This window comes from Punica granatum, chromosome 5, assembly GCF_007655135.1.
Source record: "Punica granatum isolate Tunisia-2019 chromosome 5, ASM765513v2, whole genome shotgun sequence".
NCBI lineage: Eukaryota > Viridiplantae > Streptophyta > Magnoliopsida > Myrtales > Lythraceae > Punica > Punica granatum.
In genome coordinates this window covers 17,532,443-17,550,405 of record NC_045131.1, presented here as the reverse complement: position 1 = coordinate 17,550,405, position 17,963 = coordinate 17,532,443, and the positions used below count along the sequence as shown (strand labels likewise).

Sequence of the window (17,963 nt, the reverse complement as noted above, 5' to 3'; positions counted from 1 at the left end):
TAATTGGTTTATAATGATTGTATTGTTGAATTATGAGAAAAAGTGTGTAAAAGTAATGAATAGTTGAGAGAAAGTAATGATTAAGTAATGATTGTGTTGTTGAATTGTGAAAAAGTAATGAATAATTGAGAGAATTTAATATTAAAAATTGAATTGAATGATTAAAAAAAATTAAAAAATTTTAAAAAGTAATGATTGTGTTGTTGAATTGAAGATGAGTGAAGTTGAGTTGAGTTGAGTTAAAATTTTTTTATAAAACAAACACACATTGCCGGTTATAAAAGAATTTTTTCGGTTACAAAAATGACAATGCATACTTCAATAAAAGAGAAATAATAAATAATTAATAAAGGGGCACGAGTAGTCCCACTAGGTATCGAACCTGGGACCTTTAGGTCAACAAGTGAGGACGTGCACAATTACGTTACACTCACTTTTGATGGTTACAATAGAATTAATCTCTTGTAACTCCCAGCATTATTCCGCACCTGCGAGGAGGTTCTTGTGCTATGATTTGTATTGGTTTCCACTCGACTACGTAGTGAGAATCCATTGCCGGTGCTGCTCGTGATTGTTCTTGCAAGAGACTCAATACGTGATCAACTCCATTCAATGATTTCTTGTGAAACCTAGTACAAAGCTTCAAATGCTAAGTCAAATTTATTCTCGGATTAATTAATTAATATCGGATTTATAATCTGGGTCATGTTTTTCCAACGTTGGTATCAGAGCTCGTAGGGGTTGTTTCCATATCGTTCTAGAGCAACTCTAGTTGCTCATTAAAGTTTCGATACTATGATGAATGCTCTGTTATACGATATTGATGTTCTGGCGTGTGATTTTTATATCATTGGATTCTTTTTCTGAGACGAGTCCAACAATATATTGTTAGCGTTATTTCAATATCGGGATTGCAAAGTCATATACATTTAAAGTTTTTGATCGGATCAAAATCACCAACTTTGGTTTCGGGTTTTGGAAGTAGCATGAACAACAAGAACAGCTTGCACCCTGTCGAACACCCTCGATAACGCATGTGTAGCGCGCTAAAAGATCCGATTGAGTCACTGATGGCGGCATCTGACTCCAATCCCTGACGCAACGCTGAAGGAGACTGGCACATGCCCGCTAGTGTCCTGGATAGTGGCGCATGGAATGCGCGCACACCACTGCGGCCTATATGAAAGGTTGTTGGACTGCATCGCAGCCAAAAACGCACCGAGGCACATGCGGCCAGCTTTGGCCGCCGCTCTGTTCACTGTTGCATTCCAAATTTGATTTCCTACTTTTTGGATATTTTTCAAAATTAGTGAAAATCTGTAAAAACCTGTTGAATTTATTTTAAGTTGCTGGAAAATAAAATATTTATTCTCTTGATAATTCTTGCACTGCCGGTGTAGTGCGATGTGTTTTTGAGCCTTTTTTTTGGGGGGGGGGTGTGGGTGTTTTGCTGTAGTCTCAAGATCAGGGGATAATTTTTTCTTAAATTTCCAGGATTTTCGTTAATTAATTCTGATTATTTCATCACATTCATTGATCTCCCATAAGTCTGAAGCATTGAAGTGCTTTCAGAAGTATATAAGTTTGGCCGAGAATTAATTAGGAGAATTAAGGCTTTTAGAACTGACTGTGGTCGCGAGTATCTATCAGGACAATTAAAAAGGCTCTGTAATGACAAGGGAATTGATAAACGCTCAACTATTCCAAGAACTCCACAACAAAATAACGTGGCGAAACGGAGGAATAGAACACTCCTAGACATGGTGAGGTCTACGATGGCACAAGCTAATGTGCTAGTCTCCCATTGGTGTGATGCAATGTTAACTGCTGCCTATATATTGAATCGTGTCCCTTCCAAAGCGGTTTCTATGACCCCTTATGAGTTTTGGACTGCGAAAAACCTAATTAACGTAATTTGCAACCTATCTGCACAACTCTTCCCAAAAGTATAGGAAGTTATGACATAGGGGTAGACGGTGTATCTTTAGAAGGTATGCCGAGTACTCTAAGGTATTTGTTCACTGAGGAGAGCGTCGACGACTGTTTTGGAGATCAAAATTCGAGATATGAATATCTTAGAGGATGAATTCCCTACTAGGGGTGAGGTTTCGAGACGCATAGAGATCTATGAAGTGGAGGACTCCAAACTAGATATTCCAAATGCATCAATAGAGGAAGAGGAATATATTCCTCTACTTCTTGGGAATATTAGGAGTGACTTAATATCTGATAAACTTAGTTTATCTGACAGAGCTTCACGCAAACCTCAACTGCGTGGAAAGCTAACGTGGAAACATCCCTTGTTATCGATTTGAGGTCAAGAGGGATGCTAACTGATATGCAAGATGATGGAGAACCTAGGTCTGTGCAAGAAGCTCTCTCATCTCCTACGAGTAAGGAGTGGACGAATGCAATGAACGATGAGATGGACCCCATGAGGACCAACCATGTCTATGACTTGGTTGAGCTTCCACCTGGATGTAAGACTATTTGGAACAAGTAGATACTAAAAGTCAATCGAAAAGCGGATGGTTCTATCGAAAGAAATATGGCTCATCTAGTGGCAAAAAAGGAAGGTGTGGACTATGAAATAACCTTCACACCAATGGTTAGGTTTGTTCTAATCCACATTTTTTTCTGGCCATGTCGCACATTTGGATCTCGAATTACACCAAATGGACATTTAAACTACCATTTTTTTTTTCTAAATGAAGAACTAGATGAGGAGATCTATATGGATCAACCTGAGTGTTTCGTGGTCCAAGGACAGGAGTGCAAAGTTGGCAAGCTCTTAAGATCCTTGTACAACTTGAAACAATCATTCAAATAGTCATAACTTTGATTTTATCGAGCCATTACGTCTAATGGATTTACGATGAATGAGAAGGGTCATTGTGTGAATGCGAATGTGATTGCGCAGTAGGAAGTGATCTCGAAGGACATCCTTATGGGTCAAATTATTAACTAAGCCAATAACTGGAGATAGTTTTTGGGCTTATGTAGGCATTAGGACTAAGTAGGTGATGATTATGTTTCTATTTCTGAGTTAATCATTTCATTTGAGAGATGAAGTTTGTTGTTATTGGATTGTTTCTATCAATGAGCGATAATTTTGAGTTGTTTATTATGCATTGCTTGCATGGTATATTAGCCCATGACGAAAAGGTATACATATGTCAACAGATGAAATTGACTCTCTCACAAGAGCAATTGCCCTTAGAGTCTATGATGGCGAGCAAGGATGAGACGAATACGAGTAACTGGCCTTGGCACAAGTGAGATAATGTCAAGGATGTTAATTGGTACTGATGTGTCGCCTCCGGCAGACACAAGATAAGGTCATTAAATACTTGACCGAAATGAATACCACACTCTATTCATTATGCTAGAAATTAAAAGTCGGATGTGAGATCTTAGTATTGACGCCTTGAATGGTGAGCTAATGGAGGACTCAAGTTAAGCGCTTATGTAGCGGCTGAACTAAGATCTTTATGGTGTTATTATGAAGAGCTTGACATACACTATGTAAATAGAAGCTCCATTGTAGCATGTATGTCATACTATATATGCTCGAGCAACCTATTTAGGAAATGTATGAATGGGTCCCTACTTATCCCAGTGAATTTTACACTCTTAACTATGACTGGTTAATAAAAAGTCATCATCGAGTCTCCTATGCGATGGACATTTCTCTTTGCATTAAAGAGTTTTATCACACATATCTTTTGTGCAATTTCTCCTCTCTTCTGCTTTATCTTCATTGATTATTGACAAGTATGAGAATTGGTATTAACTACTTGAGTAGTTATCATAATTATTTTTAATTGTTACAGCCTTATTGGTCTTTTCTCACCACATCATTATAATTAAGGACCATTTAAAATTTTTTCCTATTCAAAAATTCTTCTGTTGAACCAACATGAGTTAGCTTAAGTGGTTCAACATTTGGTCTCTTGAAGTAAGGTATCATATTCAAGTCTTGTGAATTGAGAAAATCCATGATAAGAGATCTTTACTCATTAGTGGGTTGACCTGACTCGAATTGAATTAGCCATGGCCCATTGAGCTTTCAGCTATCAGGATACATACCGAAAAAAAAAGCTTCAGGAGAATATCAAACCGGGCTAAGATTTGAAGCGAAATTACCCAAGCTCCAAATTATTAAAAAAAAAAAGATTTTACTTTACCTTTGTCGATATAACACCAATCCCATTTATCTCCAATGGTACAATAAGATATATCGTACATACACTGTATGACGCAAGGATGGACCAATACTTCAGGAAATGGGGTGAAGTGACCCCATTAAAGTTTTGGGAAATTCTATATGGGTACTAGTAATTGCAAATATATTTTCAATTTAATTCCCTGTGGGTAGGGGTGTGCACGGGTACCGAGTATACCTGGAACCGGTCGGAACCTACCCATTAGGGTAGGGTCTGGGTAACTCGTATTAAAAATTGGGTAGGTTCAGGGTATTAAAATCAGGAATCGGTAAGAATCGATTCCGGTTCCGGTTCTTTTCTACAGGTACATGGAACCGATTATTTATTTAAAAAAAAGAGAGGAAAGAGTAAAGTTATTGTCTCCTCTAATAAATTAGAACAGAGACACTTTGTTGTATGAGATCGTATTATAGATGTTTAATTTTGTCGATAGATTGATGAGACATATTATTTTTTTATTGTTGTGGATTAATCTAAATTTTATTGATATTCTATTTGACGTGATTACTGATTATGTATATGATATTTTCGATTTTATTTAGCGAGAGAAAAAAAATTACAAGTTCCAACAGGGTACCTAGAACCTGTGGTATAATACAGATTCCGGGTAAGTTCCGATTCCATGATTCAACAGGGTAGGGTTCGGTTTCAAAATCTTAGAACCTGTTCCTTACAGGGTAGGGTCCGGATATCGTGAAAAATGTAGGGTACTCAGAACCGATCACCCGTACCTGTGGATAACAATCAAATATAAATGGAACTCACTTTCGACTCCGACATAGAAGGAAGTAAAATTTTGGGTCCACACAAAAAGTATCCCACAAATATCTTTCTCATGTAAGCTTTCACTAGCAATACTAGTCCACTTAAAAATTATGAATTCAATTTCTCTCTCTTCATCTTGCGCCTCTTGGTTTCTATGGTAACTAGGTATAGTCCCACGTGTTGTGCGGGTAATTAGAGAAATTAATAAAATATAATTATTTGATATATATGCGTGAGTAACTATCTAATTTCTCAATATCGGGTTATATTAAAAAAAACTTTTAATATATATTGGAAAATAAAATAATAGTTTTATAGGAAACTTTTAATACTTATTTGTGATTTTTAATATATAATTAATTGTTATGATTGTATTAAAATTGAAATATTCAAATACATGAATTCTTTCGAACAAATTAATTATTTGAATAATTGAGAAGACACTTAACCACGAGTTAAGGATCAGCAATTGGAGCTTCCACGACTCGCACTACACTTAAGCACGAGCTGAGAGTTAGCAAATAGAGTGCTCACGTCTCGTTAACGAGGATTGAACTCGAGATCTCATGGTTCCGAGTTAGCGACTTCTACCGCTACGCCAGACTCCCTTCCTCAATTTTTATATACTTCTACAATCTATATTAGATTCAATTCTAAAAAATTTCCCAATTTTGTGCCCTCTCTCATGTAAGTGCGAAATCACTTTTTAATTTGAAATATAATTCTTATAGTGCAATTGTAACACATACGGGTTTCTATTGAACTCGACGTACATGAGGTAAAAAATTTAAGTATCTTCACAATTTCTTTCATTTCTCACCTAATTAACTAATGGATAAGTCCTAATAATAAAATTGCAATTCGAATTACTTTAATTGTAAAAATTTTACATAAATTACGAATAGGTAACATATAGTATATATTATATTAATTCTATTTTAAAATTCGGATTATGTAGGCTTAAGTGTGTTAATTGTCATATAAATTTTAATTCCTTTTTAAGGAAGTATATAATAAAACAGAATCAATCGCACTGTGAGAGCACCAATCATATGGAGAAAACCAAGACAAAAAATGGATAGAGTTTTGTAAAGTAAGCTCGTCCTGTTTATATCGATGATCATACATTGTAAAGTGTTGAAATATATATACATATATATTAAGATTTTACTATAATTTTGAAATCTTAAGTTCACCTTCTTAATTTTGATATTATTATAAAATTACAAAATTATTTAGGTAATATTTTATAAGAGCATAAAGTTTGTAGTTTGAAACCGCATCACATGAAAATTAATGGACACCACGTGAACAATACTTATTATCGAGAATCATATATATTCCCATCGGTCCACTGCCCTATTTGACGTAGGCATACTATTTTTTACATTGGCAAAAAATATCCACAAAGTTTTCCACACTCCATGCCAAACTTTATTATTCTTCTTTTTCTTCTTGTTCCTCTTTTTTTTTTTGGGTGAACCATGCCAAACTTTAATTTCTGCTGGTCGCTGTTAGCGTAAATTTGGTAACTTTGGGGACTCACGTAATAAGTTGGTTGGACTTTCCCCAAAGAAGAAATTTACGTGATTCTTCCTCTGAGGCATAGCCAATCAGTTGCCTTTTATTGCAGGGAATTTATGTATATTATCAATTACCTTAAGTAAATACTTATTTGCAGGTACGGCGAACCACCAGTTGACTGGCTGCCTCACCCTATGTCTTCAAATGTACATTCATGTACATACTTAACATTATTTTCACAAAAAAATAAGCTTGATTAATGTAATTAATTTGCATTTTGAATACGTGATCTACAGTAGAATGAATTTGTATATATGTACGTATGTTTCTTGGCACATACTATATGGCCTTAAGTAGACGTTATATACAAAAAAAATATGCAGTGTTCCTAGAAGACATGCCCGACGACAAGAATACAAAGAATTGTATGAAAAAATTTCAGTGTGTAAGTTTATGTCTCAGATGAAACTTGCGATTGGTTTATCTGTAATTATTTGGTGTTGCAAAAAATATAAGATGAGCTTACATAGTTCGTATAGATGTAGATTTTCCTCTTGAAATAGATGTGCATTCAATTTTGAGGTACAAAGATAGCTCGTGAATCTAGTAAAAAACAAGAAATAAATAAATGTAAATAAAGGGGTACATGTGGTTTTACTGACAATAATTGAACATAATACCTCTTGATTCATAAGCGATGGTATGTGCCATTACACTACGCTTCCTTTCTCGATCAACGCACATTATTAATTCTCATTTGGGTGCAATTGTTCGTAAGGTTGATGATTATACTGCTTTTTGTGTTTCTTTCCTATGTTGATAGTGTTTCTACCCTTTCCTGGTGGAGATCCTGAGCGAATATGTTTTCTGCTGATCGCGAGGTTTTCTCAGTATTGCTTACAGGGATCGATTAACTTTTGCTCAATGAATGAGGAAGGAGTTTTGGTGCATTGGTACAAGGCGTCGCTCGAAATCAAGAGGTCTTGGGTTCAATCATCACCAATGGGACTTATATGCTTATTTATTTTATTTTATTTTCTTTCATTGTACTAAGTGTATATGCCTTCCTTATTACCGAAAAAAAAAAACTTTTGCTCAATGAACCTTCTTTACTATTGTTCTATATATCAAACCGATCATTATTGACTTTCACAAAAATTTTCAATCCTCTAAAGTACTTCTATTCTAACCGGCACATATGAGGGGGCCTTTATTCTAATTATCATTGTACATTAAAATCATTTTCTATATTTTCATACCAAAATATCTTCATTGGAAAGCAGATCTTTTATATATGGATTTAAATTGTCCATAACTGGGGAAAGTAACAAATTTAATTTTTTTAATATTATTAAAAATTACTCTTATGTAATCCACCAAAAAAAAATTACTCTTATGTATCCATCCTTAATTCAACTGATTTATAATTCTTCTTTATATCAAGTGTACAGGAAAGATACAAATTTTAATATTTTTATATCAAAAAATCTTCTCATTTAATTATATCCTCCAAGTGAGTGACTAACAGTCCATCTGCATATAAACTTGATTGAACTTGTCGAAAAGTTATGCATAAAAAGCAAGTAAATCCTATAAATTTTTCAACAAGGTTGAATAGGTGAAAATTTAAACTAATTAAGAATATTGAGTTTGTTTTGGTTTATGTGAGTAACAGTTCATTGATGAGTGCCGCATTAGATGGCCACAGCCTGATCCTCGCGATATTCGCAGTTATATAGTACAATAACTCCCATAAATTTTTTTACAATTTCCAGTAATAGGAAGATTTACAAATATTTTCTTGAAATCCGTGACTTTCAGCAACAAAACAAGTTTACATTCATTAATGAGCGGTCCTCTGCATATAATAAAAAAATTAAGCCAAAATCATAAATTAATAACATGTGATAAAATTTTTATGTCCAATTTAAGACAGAGTTATAACGTGTATACATATAATATAGTTGAAACATATAGTACATTTGTCATGTATAGTTTGAACAAATAAACATGACAAAATCTAATTATAACACGCATTATAAAATAAATAAGATAAATTGCATAATTGATATATATTGAGATATGCAACCTATCTTAATTAAATTTAATTATTGACAGGCACGGGGAAAGGGAAACTATAATATTGGAAAAAAAATGTTATAAGAAGAGATATCAACTATTCCGCTTTGAATTTAGAAGACATGCAGTCATGAATATATTAAAAGAACGAATGGAATTCCATTAAAAGCATGACCTGAAAATTCATACTGCAAATTTTTAAAGTTATACAGATTCCTTTGATCAATTCCTGCGAGTAGTCCGTCGACACGTTCGCATTGGCAAAAGTGTAATTTCAACTTAGTGCAGCGTATTTTCCAGTCGTGAGAGATAGAAATTATTGAATTACCCAAAACACCATGATCTCACTTGTCGAATTCATCAAATCGATTGAGTAATCGGAAGCGTACCTGAATTAATTGCGAAATCTAGAAACGAACAAAATATGGGTATTGTGGTCTTCCAAGTCTATACATTATGACGTGAGCTATATCTTAGTCTGAGTAATAGAGCCTCAAAAGAGCATCTATTTAACATACAACTTGTGGACCATAACCCCTCAATTACATCTAAGTGCCTGAGGTTATTGTAATTTCTAATTATGCTCATCATTAAATAAAAAATTACCTTATAGTATTTGCACATTAGACCCAATATTCTACCGAGATATCGTTAAGGCCCATTACTTATAAGTTTATTAGATCACTTAATCATGCTAATAACAAAGATAGCCATAATGCACAACTAATCAATATATATGTTGGACCATAATTATTGAATAAAATCCAACAATCTCCCACTTGGGCCGACTTATATATCACTGTCCAATTATCTATTACAATACCATAAGAGTGCTCTTAATTGCGATCTTTATTAAATATCTCAAACAATCTGGTCCATTGAACATATCAACATAGGACCAAAGCGATCTTCATCACCCATATATCGTGACTAGACCTATCAATGCTCATGTATATCAATACACTCAACGACATAGATCACGTACAGGTGCGTAGCATGGAAATTACATGCAATGTGATCTAAACATGCGTATTTCCAACTGGTTCACTGTATTCCTTAGTGAAACCAAACAATACTTAACCAAAGTGGAATATACTATAAATTGTATTCCATATAAACTGTAATTTCTAATTATATACTACTTCAGCCGAAAAGTATCGAAATACAACCTCCCACTAAATCTTAGTATCCTCACAAATAACACCATTATGAGCAACATGCTCATAAAAGACAATGGGTGGTAAGCCTTTAGTGAGCTGATCCGCAACCATGGAAGTTGTACATGGCATATAGATAATTGGCCACTCTAAATTGTTATTGGAATATAAGACTGCCAACTTATTGTCACAGAATGACTTTAGTGGTCTTTCAAAATTTTACATAATTCATAGCCAGTGGTAAAATTTACAGCTATGAATTCTGCCTCCATCACTGGAGTAGTGGTAAGCATTTGCTTATCATTCTTCTAGGAGATGACTCTTCCAGCCAATACAAAGACATAGTCAAACGTGGATCTTTAACTGCTTTTGGCTTCCAATAGAACAAGAATACTTAATGATCTCAAACTAAATTGATTTAGTGAGCATAAATCACTTTGTTCTCTATAAATATCGGAAAACCTATTTGGGTACTTACCAAAATGATCCACGCTGAAATTACTTAAGTACCTCCTAGACATGGCAATTATGTTCGCAATGTCCAGATGCGTACATACTTGTGCATGCATCAGACTCCCACTGCACATGCATAGGAAATCTATTATAACTTTATATGTTCAAAGTTATCCTTAGGGCATTGATTGAGACTGAACTTGTCTCCTTTAGCAACAGATGTAGCTCATGATTTGCAATCTTTCATGCAAATATGCTTACTCCCACTGAACCGATGGTATCTATATTCATCAACCAAATCCATCTCAAAACTAAATGAGACGAAGCCTTCATGAAATTTATGACACCATTAACGAAATGCCTACTTTAGCCTATTCTTGAGGTTGTTGAATTTGTTCTTCTGGAGTAGTCTCTTGAAGCTGGATAAGGAGTAATTTAATGTTGTCTTATTGTTCTAAATTCATTGTCTTATCAATATCAGAAACAACAACAGTAAGAAGAGAAACAAATTCCCTCCAAATGACAACATCCTTAACCTTATCTCTCCCCAAATTCAACATCCTCAAAAATTGGCATTTCCCGTCAAAGAATCACTCGGTAGTGGGATCATAAAACCTGTAACCCCTGGATCTTTCAGATTAACCAACCAAATAGTAATTTACTGTCATTATGTATAGTTTCTTTTATTTGGCTTGCCTTAGTTGAACAACCCCAAATGCATAAATACTTTAAATTGAGCTTATTGCCCATCTATAATTCATAAGGGGTATTTGGTACTGCCTTAGTTGGTCACTCTGTTAAGTAAGTTGCGGTCTTTAATGCCTCTCCTGAAGGGATTTTGATAAGGTAGAATGAGTAGTCATGCTCATCACCATATCCTTAAGTGTCATAATTTGTCTCTCAGTAAAACCATTCACGCTGGGAATTCCTAGCATAGTGTACTATTGGACAATACCATATTCCTCTGAGGATTCAGCAAAAGATTCGATAGTATTCACATGATCCATCAAATCTACCATAATATTCACCATGGTCAGATCAATGGCCTTAATTCTCTTGCCAAGTTGGCTATCAACCTCGGCCCTTATAGGACTTGAACACATCCAGTGTTTGAGACTTCTCACTAATTAGATACAGTAATCATATCGAGCGCATCCATCACTAAACGAAGTATTGTTTGACCATTCCAAGAAACCATAGGGAAAAGTCCACAAATATCCAAATGGATTAGTGTTAAGACGCCTAAACTCCAATAGGTATTTTGAGTTTTGACTTAAATTTGAGAATCATTTTACTCTAATATACGAAGTTAAAATTGGAAATATTTTTACATACATAAGATAGTAAAGTGTATTACATTAAATTATTTTGAAATCATGATTTTTGAATAATTAGTTTCTTTTTTAATTATTATATAATATTGAATATTTTTACTTATTTTGAGTTTTAACTTAAATTTTTTAATTATTTCACTCTAATATACCAAATTAAAATTTGATATATCTTTTACATGCATAAAATTGTAAAGTATAAGACTTTAGATTATTTTACAATTTTCTAATTATGATACTAAGTATTTAGGTTTATTTTGTGTTTTAACTTATCTTTGTAATTATTTACTCTAATACACTAAGTTAAAATTGTATATGCTTTTACATGTATAAGATAGTAAAGTATATACTGTTTAATTATTTTGATATCACGATTTTGAATAATTAATTCCTTTTTAATTATAAAGTTGAACATTTTTTATTTATTTGAGTTCTAACTTAAATTTGTAATTTATTTCACTCTAATATACTAAATTAAAATTCAAGATATCCGCGACATGCATAAGATAGTGAAGTTATTATTTGAAATTATTTCAAAATTCATAATTTTTTAATAATTAGTTTCTTTTTAATTATAATATTAAATATATATTACTATATATAGATGGTATTATATGATGCAGACATATATCAGAAATTTCTTATCTCGAGTGATGAATCAAATTCTGTACATCATGTGTCTTACATATCAAACTAGTCTTGAAGCCACAATTCCGATTTTTTATATGAGAGAAGATGATTTTTATAGAAAAATGCAAAAATGAAATTAATGAAATCGTTGTAAAAAATCAAATGTCCATATTAAAAAACAGAAACTCGAAGAGCCAGCTGATGGGAATGTCCGAAAATCCTATGTGAAAAGCTCTCGTGGATCGAATGACAGGCTCTCATTCGCGGGAGGCTAATCAATTTTTTTTTTTGACATAAAAGAAGCTGACACATGGAAAATCAAAAAAATTAATTATTTCAACAATTTAAGGAATTAGATGAGAAATATATTTTACAAGTTATTATTCAACCATACAGTATTGGCAAACAAAGAAAAAAATATATGGTAAAGCATATGATATAAAAAGAATATATTGAAATTTCAATATCAATCAAAATCCTATCACGTAATTATAAAGTAGAATAATTATTTTACTCCACCGCATTTGAGGGTTTTACCATGTATATCTCTTGTGCAATATCTCTTATGCTACATCTTCGTTGATTATTGAGTTGATTCCCAACAATTATAAAGTAGAAAATGTTTTTACTCCATGTATGCCTATAAAGTGAGGAATTAATGAAACAAAAATTTGCTAATACAAATAAATTATAAAAAGAAATAGTATTTGAATATTTCACAATATTCTTTCTAAAATTGTTTATATTGGAATCATTTTTATGCAAATTATGCTCAACATTTTCATATTATCGTTTTTCTTTTCGTATTTCCATGAATGGAAACACTTATGCAGAGTTTGCAGAGCCAAATTGATTCTTTTTTTTTACAATTATTAAATTCATCATTTGTTGTTTATAATTGATTTTTTTTTTACAATTATGAAATTCATCATTTGTTGTTTATGTATTTATATGTAGGTGATTATAGTAAAAAGGTAAGTAAAGCGACACTCAATCAAGAGCCAAAGAAATAGTCTAAAATCCTACATGGCAAGCTCACATCGAATGAATGGTGATCTCTCATCGCACAAACTCGAGGAGTGAAAATTAAATACTTATAATATAATAGATAGATAATAAATTGTTGGATTTGGCATATCAGTTTAATCGGTTAAACATAGCTTTATCTGCAGATCCTGGATCCATATACCATTTTTCTTTTTCGTTTTCTTTTTTAATATACTAGTAGGATGGCCACATACGTTGCACGTGATCTATATTTCCATGATTTTTTGTATATACTTTTCTTAGGAATTTTTTAGTGCATCTTCATATGAAGTAGACTTTAATAAGTGCACATATAAGGCGTACTGAGTTAAATATTAGACCACTGTATATCAATATTGTTTTTCTCTCTTAAATATCTTCGTTGGGTTATGCAGTTGAGGTATCATAAGAATTTATTATGTACACGTACACAAATCACGAACTTTGATATATTCAATGCGTCCTTCTTTACATTTTGCAATTTGAAGGTTCATCAGCTGGAGGTCACAAAGTTAACTTTACCAAAAAGTTGAATGAAGATGACATGAGATAGAAGGTTTGGCTTTCCTGTTAGTACAAAATTCCCAGTTCCTCCCATGAAAGCCAAATATTAAACTAAATTAGGTTGACAAGGATAGCAAGCAAATCTTAAATCCAACTGTTATCCAAGTTATTGCAATAAAACGTCAAATCGAAACTTCTTAGCCCTGCAAAATTGGTAGTTCGAAATGGACTTCAATTCATATGGCTTCCTGCATGGCACAACCCCTATGGAGCAAAATAAGCAATGTGAAATGAGGTGCAATACACATGAGAAAGGCAAAACAATTAAAGCGAATAAGCATTAGAACAAGGGTTAACCATAGAAGTACTATGAGTCACAACTCTTAGATTTGTCTTGAGCTATGCGAAGATAAAGAGGTGAATAAGTTTGTTAGCAACAACAGGTACAATGTCCTCATTCTAAAGAGGTGAATAACTTTGTTAGCAATGACAGGTACAATGTCCTTGTCACTAATTTTATTTCAAATAAGCATTTAAATACCCGTTATTGAACATGTCAAATAGTCTAATCTAGAAGTGCATCTACATGTACACATTCGACCTTTTTTTTCCTTCTATTTTTAATGGTTCATCTATATCAAATTTTTCATACAAATGAAGAAAGTTGCTTCTCTATAATGCTCATATTTTATATAGCATCAATAAAGTAATGAACAGTTTTTCTCCCTTCAGATTGCCACTTCAATAGGTCACAAAGTCATATCTTCGCGTTTTGTAGTATTAAAGAATTTTAATATTAACTATTAGCGTACAAACAAAGGTTCCTCCAGCAAGAAATTATCTGATAGTAAGATCGTGTAACTTTGAAGCACCACAAAAGTCGTTTCATGATAATGATAAATAACTGATGTTTACATATGCTCAAATAATTATTTTCAAATCTTAATAAATAAAGGAAAAAATCTGGATCTTGCATCAAACTATAAGTTCCAGTTCTTGGCATGTTTTTGTATGACAACTTAGGAGCATAATAATTGCATCAGCAGATATACAGCATCCAAAATGTAGAATGTCATAGACTAGCACATATTTTTCATTAACAGTAGTTAAATAATTGCACCAACAGCAAGGTGCATATAAAAACCTGGAAAATAATAGGTGATAATGGATTGAGAAGGACCAATTCACTAATGATCACGACCAAATGAGGTCGTTGATAGCAAATTCCAAAAAGGCTTTTTAAGCTACTGCACGAAGATAAAAATAATGATTAGGCCTGCATAATATATCCAATTGATGTATCTAGTCTAGTACGAAAAATATAGTATATAATCACATGTACCTTCATTAGTATAAGGCCTTGACATAGGCCTTTTTCTTTTCCTGGGTTAAAGTTATGAATTGACTCCCTCGAATCTGAGCATTCTATAGCAAAGTGAAAAATTAACAAGCAATGATCTACTAACTATATGTATGCAATAATTTGTAGAAATATGTAAAGGAAATCTCTGTTCCATGGTCAACTCTACATCTTGCACGCAGAGAAAATCAGCTGTTTCATACCTGTGGGTGAACTTCATGCTACAAGAAGCCAACCTAATGATCTTGCTTTATATGCAATAATAAATTCGCTGCTTACATATGTGCATCTTTAGATTAAGGATAAGATAATATATAGCGAGCAAAAATTTAAGACATCACTCATAAAAGGAGCCCCTTTTTTTTTTTTGTACTTTGCTGTAGAAATAATAAAAAAATCACTGTTTGAACACTCCTTTCATGGGAAAAATATTTGCAAAACAATTCTAGAACAAAAAATGATGACTTTTTATCCTTTCTAAATTTAATGTGGCAAAGAGATCACATTGTAAGTCAGCTAGTGGTTGGAAATAATTATAAGGCAGTCTCTCACAGAGGCCTTAATTTGACCCATATCTATAATTATTAATGTCTCAAAGATGACGAAGGGAAAGGCCAATAGGTCGAGTATGTGCTGAAAAGAACAAGAGCCCTTTTACCACATATAAACTAAGTAAACTAAGCACCAAGGATATACGTCAACTTATCAAGTTAGACGATTAACTGTATAACTTGCTTATTGTTCTGTACTAATACGAGAAGATTATAAAGAATTCTTAACATTTTAAGATCGTGACATTGGTATAGCATTTCCGCCAAATCATTTTATCAACATCCTGGTCATTGAATGAAAAACGGAATCATGGTTCAAGTCTCCACCAGCAGAGAGAGATAATTGTTGCCACTAAAGCAAAAATGTACATGCTAAAGAAATGAGGAAACACTGACATCGAAGTAGTGAATACCTCTTGTTCGCGATGAATTTGAGCCAAATCACAAGAGGAACTGTACAAGGAAACATCAAAGATCAGAATCTATTGCAGAGTTGGAGATGAGATAAATAGCTGGTGAGTGCATTTGATCGATTTCGACCAATGATATGAAAAGGTTGTGAGCCATAAAATGGTAAACAGATGACCGAGATCTCTCTCATAAGAATTTGAAACAAACTAATTGCAAACAGGAGAGTAACGAAAATGAGAAACAACCTGAGGAAAAATTAGAACGCACCGACAAGTCGAATTGAGGAGGATCAATTCTCTTCTTAATTAGGTTATCATCCTTATTTACTTTTATTTCAGACACAGATCATTGGTGTCAGTCAACTACTTGAACCATTATATTACGATGAAGCTGCCACCCATGAAAAGTGACATGAGTATGGTTGACGACAAAATTGGCCAAGTCAGCCTAAAGCCATTACACTAAGATGTGCCCATCTATCGTGATAGCCTATGATACGCATAGAATGAAGGCAATAAATGGAAGAGAGTAGCTAATGGGCAGTATATACTATATGAGAGGTGAATGCTAATGACGGTAGGCAATCAACAAAGTCAAATAATAAGGTGTAATGGGGGTAAAAGGGAATCAAATATATGATAGGAACCTGTGTTGTGTTTAAACGCAGTATCGAGGCAACTTATGCTTGCAAAGAATTGGATGGGCCAATTCGTCGAACACTTAGTGGGCACAGAGCAGGACAATTCACCATTCGAACAGAGTAGATGGAGTAATGCTGTATACGGAGGGACGATAAGATCAAGGGCATTTTACCTGGAAATTAAAGTCGTGGCCATGTGAACTGGTGGTTACCATTTTCCGGAGCAAACTGGCCGACCTTTTCCTTGAAGAGAATTGCGGAGGCGGTACATTAGCGTGGTTTAGTGCGCAACTGTCTCTCAGGATAACGATTCACGACAGAGATTGTGAAGGCAGAGGGCGGTGCAAATATAGAGGATAATTTCATGATGATAAAAAATACATATGGGTAAAAATCGTGATGTCTCAATTCAGATTTTCTATAAAATTATACTTATTAACATGTGATGTATAAAAGCTAACAATTCTTTTGCTAAATTTCACTTAAATTTTTAGTATTTCGATTAAAAGAATCTAATATTACTGATAAAACTAGCAATGTCATTGGCATTTGTGAAAATTTACTTTAAATTATCAATAGATTCTTTGATTTATACATTCTCATGTCATTTTATTGAATTTTCACATTTTATGTAATGCATTATATATCAACGAGATTCGGTTTTTTCTTTTACTTTTAAATTTAAAGATTAACATTTGTAAATTCAATATATGAAAGATATAGAAAAAGTATTGACGCCCGCGCAACGCTCATTTTATTGAATTTTCACATTTTACACGACACGTAATATCTCAAGAAAATTCATTTTTTTATTTGCAAAAATTAATAATTAATTTTTATAAATTCAATTTACCAAAGATTAACTAAAAATAAAAAATATAGATGCCTGTGCAAAATGCGAATTACATGGCTAGTATGCTAATATTCTATCTTTATTTTATTGAGTGAATGTCCTCACTTAGGTATTCACAAGCCCAACCTAGATGGGCTAACTCCAGATCTCTTTTGTTATTCTTTACGCCAGATAAACGAAATGTCCTCGTTTCAAGATTCCACTATAATCTCCTATTTATAACTAAATTTTGCATACTTTAGTTAAACTTGATAGATAATTAAGTATTGAAACCATCCTCAATATTTTAATTTAAAAGAAATTAACTAAAAACACATATTGACTGCTCGTACAATGCATGAGCTAAATGACTAATTTAAATGATATTTATGAATTTCTAATTCCAATAATTAGTGCATACTAAGTTGGATATATTAAATGAAAAATTATACTATTCTTTCCCATTAGAAAACA

The 17,963-nt window shown here is 33.1% G+C and overlaps 1 long non-coding RNA gene across 1 annotated transcript; it reads right to left on the bottom strand.

The window, feature by feature from the left end:
- Positions 1-13,624: 13,624 nt before the first annotated feature.
- LOC116209660 lies at positions 13,625-17,148 on the bottom strand. The gene is made up of 4 exons (XR_004157295.1): positions 16,831-17,148; positions 16,020-16,059; positions 15,038-15,120; positions 13,625-14,942 (listed from the first exon to the last, which is right to left on the bottom strand). It is a non-coding gene; the product is annotated as an uncharacterized LOC116209660 (long non-coding RNA).
- Between the last annotated feature and the right edge of the window lie 815 nt (positions 17,149-17,963).